Genomic DNA, 7,430 nt, shown 5'->3' on the forward strand with positions numbered 1-7,430 from the left:
AATGGTGTTTTGTTTGTACGAATATTGTAAATTAAAAAATGCGTGCATATGTATGTGTAAAAATATTTTAAATCATTTTCTTAAAATGTATGAACCATCTTCATTCCATCTACTCGTATTAGGTGTGTTCGTTTACTCAACAATTTGTACAAATTCAGTAACATCTTGTAATCGGCTAAGGTCTTTTGTATTGTACTGTAGAGTAAACGAACAATATTCATGAACAATTTGTACAAATTTTGAGTAAACGAACACACATATTTGTTCTGTTCCAGAACCTGCAAGAAGCTACTGCTTTTTACTACGATAACATTTTTTCCTTTATGTTATCGGAAAAAGTAGTAAAAATTAGTAGATTCTTGCAGTACTGCAACAGACCAATTATTACAGATATACATACATATGTATGTATTGCTCTGTTCCAGAACCTGCAAGAAGCTACTATTTTTTACTACGATAACAATTTTTCCTTTATGTTATCGAAAAAATAGTAAAAATTAATAGATTCTTGCAGTAGTGGAACAGACCATATATTAGGGTCATAACTTTTTTGGATTACCACACATAGCCGTGTAGATCATTGAAAAATATTAAGAAATACGTTACCAGTTTTCTCCTACCATTAAAAAAATTTCCCGCACCGATCCAATTTTCCACTACAGTTATTTATTTTTTCGTTAAAACAGAAAATCATTCTTATTTAAAATATTTATTATTGATATTGAATATAATCTTCAAAATTCTTCTTCAAGAGGTCTTCGATTTTCCATAAAATATATCAAGAGGTCTTCTGTTATCGATAAAAAAACCACACGAGGCCTTCTGTTCTTCATATAAGGTTTATAAAGATCTTCTGTTATCTACAAGAGACCTCAACAGGTTTTCTGTTATCCATAGAAGACATTAAGAGTTCTGTTGTCAATAGAAGGCATCAAGAGGTCTTCTGCTATCCATAGAAGGCCTCAAAAAGTATTCGGTTGTCTATAGAAGACTTCAAAAAGTCTTTTATTGTCCATAAAAAATCTCAAGAAGTCTTCGGGTATCCATAAAAGTCGTCGAGAGGCCTTCTGTTGTCCATAGAAGACCTTAAGAGGCCATAGAAGGCCTCAAGATGTCTTCCGTTGTCGATAGAAGACCTCAAGAGGTCTATGGAAGCACTTAAGTGATCTTCTGTGTTCTATAGAAGACCTCAAGTTGTCTTCTGTTATTAATAAAACACCTCCAGAGAGTTTCTGTTGTCCATAGAAAATCTTAAAGGAGTTTCTTTTGCACATGGGAGGCCTCAAGAGGACTATAGAAGACCTCAAGAGGTATACTCTCATCCATAAAAGAAATCAGAGTCTTCTGTTATCCAAAAAAGACCTCAACAGACCTTGTGTTGTACATAGAAGGCCTGAAAGAGGTCTTCTGTTGACTATAGAAGACTTCTGTTATCCACAAAAGACCCCAAGATGTCCTATGTTGCCCTTAAAAGACCCCAAGCTGCTGTTGTTCATAGAAGGCCCAAAGAGGTCTTCTATTGTCTATAGAAGACCTTCAGAGGTCTACTGTTATCCATAAAAGACCTGAAGAGGTCTTCTGTTATCCATAGAAAACGTTAAGAATTCTTCTGTTATATATAAAAGACCTCACGAGGGGTTCTACTATCAACAAATCTCAAGAGGTGTTCTGTTGTTCATAGAAGGCCTAAAGAGGTCTTCTGTTGCCTATTGAAGACTTCAAGTGGTCTTCTGTTATCCATAAAAGACCCAAAGATGTTTTCTGTTGTCCATAAAAGACCCCAAGGTAAGGTATTCTGTTGTTCATAGAAGCCCAATAGAGGTCTTCCCTTGTTTATAGAAGACCATCAGAGTTCTACTGTTATCCATAAAAGACTTCAAGATGTCTTCTGTTATCCATAGAAAACCTTAAGATGTATTCTGTTATCCATAAAAGACCTCAAGAGATCTTCTATTATACATAAAAGAGTCCAAGATGTCTTCTGTTGTACATAGAAGGTATCAAGAGGTCCTTTGTTATCCATAAAAGACCACAAGAGGAGAGGCCTTCTCATGATACAATTACAAGGTAGGACACAGCAAACATATGATTACAATTTTTTCCTGAGGTCCTCCTATTGTGTCAAAACAGTTTTGACAAAGTTGACAAAATAAATTAATTAAAAATCAAATTGTTTTTGTATATACATACATAAATAAAAGAAAATCAAAATAAATATGCGTAAATAAAAAATAGGTAAAAAAACTTTTTAAGTTAAACGGTTTTATGTTAAACATACATTGCAATGTTTAAGATAAATGTACTAAAAACCAAAAAATAATAAAATAGATACAGTCGTGAGAATTATAAACATATGCATATACTAGACTAAAATAAAACCGTGGGGCACGTCAATTGTCTACAATCGTTGATTAAAATATTTGTTTTGTAATGTTACACTATTGTTACGGAATTAGATTTAGCTAATCTCCGTGTAGACGTTGTTTTATTCCCCGATACGATTTGTACCAAATAAAACAGGGTTCGTTTTAGATTACGTTTCTACAATGCTTTATTTACTTTATTACACTTATTCGGAGCTGACTGTTATAGCTAAGTACACAGCTTTACTTTACTTCTTTACTAGTCGATGTTTACACTTCGGTATAAAATTCACAACTGCTCACTGTTTGGCCGGCATCTCATATTTATACCCAAAATCTCCTTGGTCTAGAATTATCTACACAATCTGGCCACATCTCGAATCTGTGCAGCGAACACACAGACGCACATTCGCACTGAGCGAACAACCATACTCACATACATACATGGGGGAATACAATTGGACGACAAGCACAGTAATGACGTAACAACAACAAACAAGTGCAAAGAAGTAACAAACTAAACAATAATTACATGATTATGGCAAAACAAAATAAAAGCACATTAATGAAAGGTAAAGTAACATCTAGAATAATGAAGAGAGTTCTACATGGTAGTTGTTGTTGCTTAAATAAAGTAACTGCGTAATAAAAACTTTACGTTACAATTCAAATTTTTAAATTAACGGAAATTAAACTAAACTAACTTAAACCTATCAGTTACATTCGTAACACTATAATTAGGCAGTTGTTCAACCGACAACGATGGACGTGTGATAAGTAGGGCTAGAATGTGAAGCTAGCAAGCTCGATTATAAGCGAGTTTTAGGGTTTCATAGTGGTGAGCGAGTAGTACTTTGTCGATTAAAGACAAACTACGAGCAGTGAAACGTTTCCTCGCCAGGCAGCAGTGTGAATGTCCAACGATAAACTAGTTGAAACATCTATTTTATTTACATGGAGTGTATAACTATTGTAATTTCCATGAGCAAGAAATAGTAAGTAATTTCCTCACCGTCTGCGGGCCAACTGCCTAACGACGAATTAAACGATTCTTCTATCGCACATTAAGTCGATAATTTGTGGACAATTGACGTGCCCCACGGTTTTATTTTAGTCTAGTCTATGCATATGTTTATAATTCTCACGACTGTATCTATTTTATTATTTTTTGGTTTTTAGTACATTTATCTTAAACATTGCAATGTATGTTTAACATAAAACCGTTTAACTTAAAAAGTTTTTTTTACCTATTTTTATTTTCTAGTTTTTAGTTTTTATTTCGCATTCTGTTTAATTCGTTTAGGGCTTCATTATTGCAAGGTTTCTTGCCCGTTAGTTTATTGCAGTCCAACTCCTCTATACGTAGCCCCTGCAAAGATCTTACTCTACTAAGAGCCACGTAGGCTTGACCTTCTTCAAACAGTTTCGCACCTAAGTATACGACTGCGTGATCCACAGTGCTGCCCTGCATTTTATGTATAGTATAAGCCCATGATAGTATTAAAGGCAACATTCTTCTTTCAGCCGTCCCGTAATTGTACTTAGCTGGCAACTGTATGGCTTTCGGGTGTATAAGATGTACTGTATAGTGCACTGTATTCTTCTTGTCAAGCCCTTTTATTTGATACCCATATTGGTGGGATTGATAAAAAATTGTTATCAGCCATTTGGTAGCGGCGGCCATCTTAGATTTCAATTTTGCATAGTAAATTGTATTGTACTTGTTGAGACCTTTGATTTGATACCCATGTTGATGGGATTGATAAAACCTACGTTATCCGCCATTTTGTAGAGGCCGCCATCTTGGATTTTAATTTTATATAGTACATTGTATTCTACTGGTTGAGCACTTTCATTTGACACCCATATTGATGGGATTGATAAAACCTACGTTATCCGCCATTTTGTAGCGGCCGCCATCTTGGATTTAAATTTTTTATAGTATATTGTATTCTGCTTGTTGAGCCCTTTCATTTGATACACATATTGATGGGATTGATAAAACCTACGTTGTCCGCCATTTTGTAGCGGCGGCCATCTTGAATTTATAATGATAATGAATAAACATAATTGTATTGTCACCAAAATCCAAAGTGTATACAAAATTTCAGATTAATCGGTTGACAGGAAGAGGGTGAAATTTGAATTACTAAATTTGACCCAAGAATAATAAATAAAACAAACAGGGTGAGCTAAATAAAACCATTTAAAAACCGCAAGAATTATGGATTATTGTTATGGATGGGTGCTGTCTGCCACTAAGCAATAGGACCAGATGAGTGGACTATGCCGTGTGTATTGTAATCGCAGCTTACCGATGTCCAACTTCCGTACCTTTGCTGTAACTAGGCGATAACCGTACATCGACGCTAGATGAATGCCAGGTGCCCTTATAAAAGTCACCTGCCCAACCTTCTAATAATTGAACAATGGGTGTTCTCTAGACAACAAAGGACCTCTTGAGGTCTTCTATAGAGAACAGAAGACCACTTATTATTAACAGAAGGCCCATGGTTCAATTATTGATTGTACCATGTGTTCCAGAACTACAAGAATCTACTAATTTTTACTATTTTCTTCGATAACATAAAGGGAAAATTGTTATCGTAGTAAAAATTAGTAGATTCTTGCAGGTTCTGGAACAGAGCATTTGATTTTCAATTAATTTATTTTGTCAACTTTGTCAAAACTGTTTTGACACAATAGGAGGACCTCAGGCAAAAATTGTAATCATATGTTTGCTGTGTCCTACCTTGTAATGATTGTACCATGGAGAACACCTTTGCTCTGTTCCAGAACCTGCAACAAGCTACTATTTTTTACTACGATAGCATTTTTTCCTTTATGTTATCGGAAAAAATAGTAAAAATTAGTAGATTCTTGCAGTTCTGGAACAGACAACTTAAGTGTATTTTGCTGTCCAAACAAGGCATGCAGATGTTTTCTGTTGCCCATAGAACCCTTAACGGGTCTTCCATTGTCCATAGAAGGCTTCAAGATGTCCAGATGTTGTCTATAGAACACCTCAATAGGTCTTCTTGATCTATGGAAAACCCTAAGATGTATAGATGACGCCACATGGTCTTTTGTTGTCTATAGAAGACCAGCAGTGCGATTCTCTAATTCATTTTCTGCGTTACCGACAAAAATAGGTAAAATTAAAATCTTTATAATATCGGTTATTAACGATATTATTCGGTATGTTAGCGACCAATAAAAATTTGCCTTAAAGTTCAACTGTTGGGCGTTCGTGCCGAAAAGTTCAATTATTTAAGCGCTCGGCCATGGTGGAATAAGAAGGTGTTACATCAAATCATGTCAAACGTCAAATTTGCTCACAATAATCCATTACTGTGAATTGCTTGTTTACATTTTGTATGGGATTTTATTCACAATAACGCATTTTGACAACTGCATGGTACAATTAGAAAGGTAGATGCCTCAGCCCAGCTGATCGAATCTAAAACGTCAAAAAACTAGGAATTCGCCGTGAAAAATCAAAACACAAAACCATATGATTCGGTAAGTGATAGCATGTCTACACTTTATAGGCAAACACATGCGATAAAAAGAGACAACAAGAGACCATTTGGCGAAAATGTTGACAGTTTACATTACAAAAAAAGTTGCTTTGTTGTAGCAATTCGCCGATGCATCTACCTTTCTTATTGTACCATGGACAACTGGTATGAAGATCAGCTGTTTTTGGCGTTACACCTTTTTATTCCACCTCGCTATGTTGTGTCAACATTTTCTTTATATTATTGGGGAAATTACAACAAAAATAACTTAATTATATTTTCGAAAAGCCTTGACCTCGACCGCGAAAATTCAATGTCGTTTGAAATATATGCCGGCAAACCGATCAACACTGAACTTTGGTATCGGCGTTGAACTGTTGTTGTTGTTTTTCAATTATCAATTCAATTAGTAAGTACACTTCATATTCATACTTACACACTACTATTACAAATTAAAGAATAATTAAAGAAATAATTAGTGAAATATGGCTTAATGTTCGGGGTGGGAAATAATAAGAACCCAGCAAAATGTTTGCCTCCAAAGATGCAGTTAAATCATATGTACAAGTGATCTGGAAGTGCATCAAATTATGCATTTTCACTCATGATTTTTACAAGAGTGTGACTACTGAAAGATGCACTGCATTTTTGACTAACCCTTCGGCACTGCATTTTAACTATCCCTTTGGAATTGCATTTTAACTACGTGTTTTGATGCAGTGCTTTGGATCGAATTTAAAGGCACTCTTCGCAAAGTGTTTTTATGCAGTTCAAAGATGCAATAAAAATGCAAGCCATTACATAATAAAAAGAATTTATTGTTTGTGTAAAACAATAATATGTAATAAGAACATAGATTATGAAATTTGTTCTTTAAATTAGTTTGTTTCGTCCGCTCTTCATTTAATCCAAGCTGAAATGTTATTGCTTCATCTGCTAAAGGGGTTCTTATATTGTCTTTCCATCACCAGTTGAGATTTCGACAAGTACTCCAACAGCACTTCATTAGGAAATTTTCTTTTCGTGAGTTACCGTAAAAATGTTCCCAACATTTGTTGTATTTTTTTATTTTATATACAAATTTTAAAAATTGATGTACACTTTTTCTACCCAGCAAAAAGTTTGCATCCACGGAAGCAGTTAAATCACTGGTGCAAGTGTCACGAAGTGCTTCTTTTTCTATGAATTCCTCAGTGAATTTTACAAGGGAGCGCGCAGAAAGGAAGCACTCCATTTTGCTTCCGCAGCACGCAGTTAGGAAGCACTCCATTTTGCTTCCGCAGCACGCAGCTAGGAAGCACTCCATTTTTACAATTTTTACCACTTTTACAAGTTTTGCGTTCCCGTACACAAAATTTGTATGAAAATTGTTTACGACTTTTACCACTTTGTAAAGTACGGGAACAGGCCATTAATAAGACATTTTAATTTTATTCTTATAGGCCGTTTATATATAACAAGGTTAACCCAGTGGGTCTGGGTTTCAAATGTCATTTCCATTGCATATACTTCAAACAAATCCTCATAAAGAAGGTTAACCCTGCAA

The sequence above is a fragment of the Musca autumnalis genome, unplaced genomic scaffold (genome assembly GCF_047663935.1).
Source record: "Musca autumnalis isolate F117 unplaced genomic scaffold, ASM4766393v1 scaffold_2, whole genome shotgun sequence".
Taxonomy (NCBI): Eukaryota; Metazoa; Arthropoda; class Insecta; order Diptera; family Muscidae; genus Musca; species Musca autumnalis.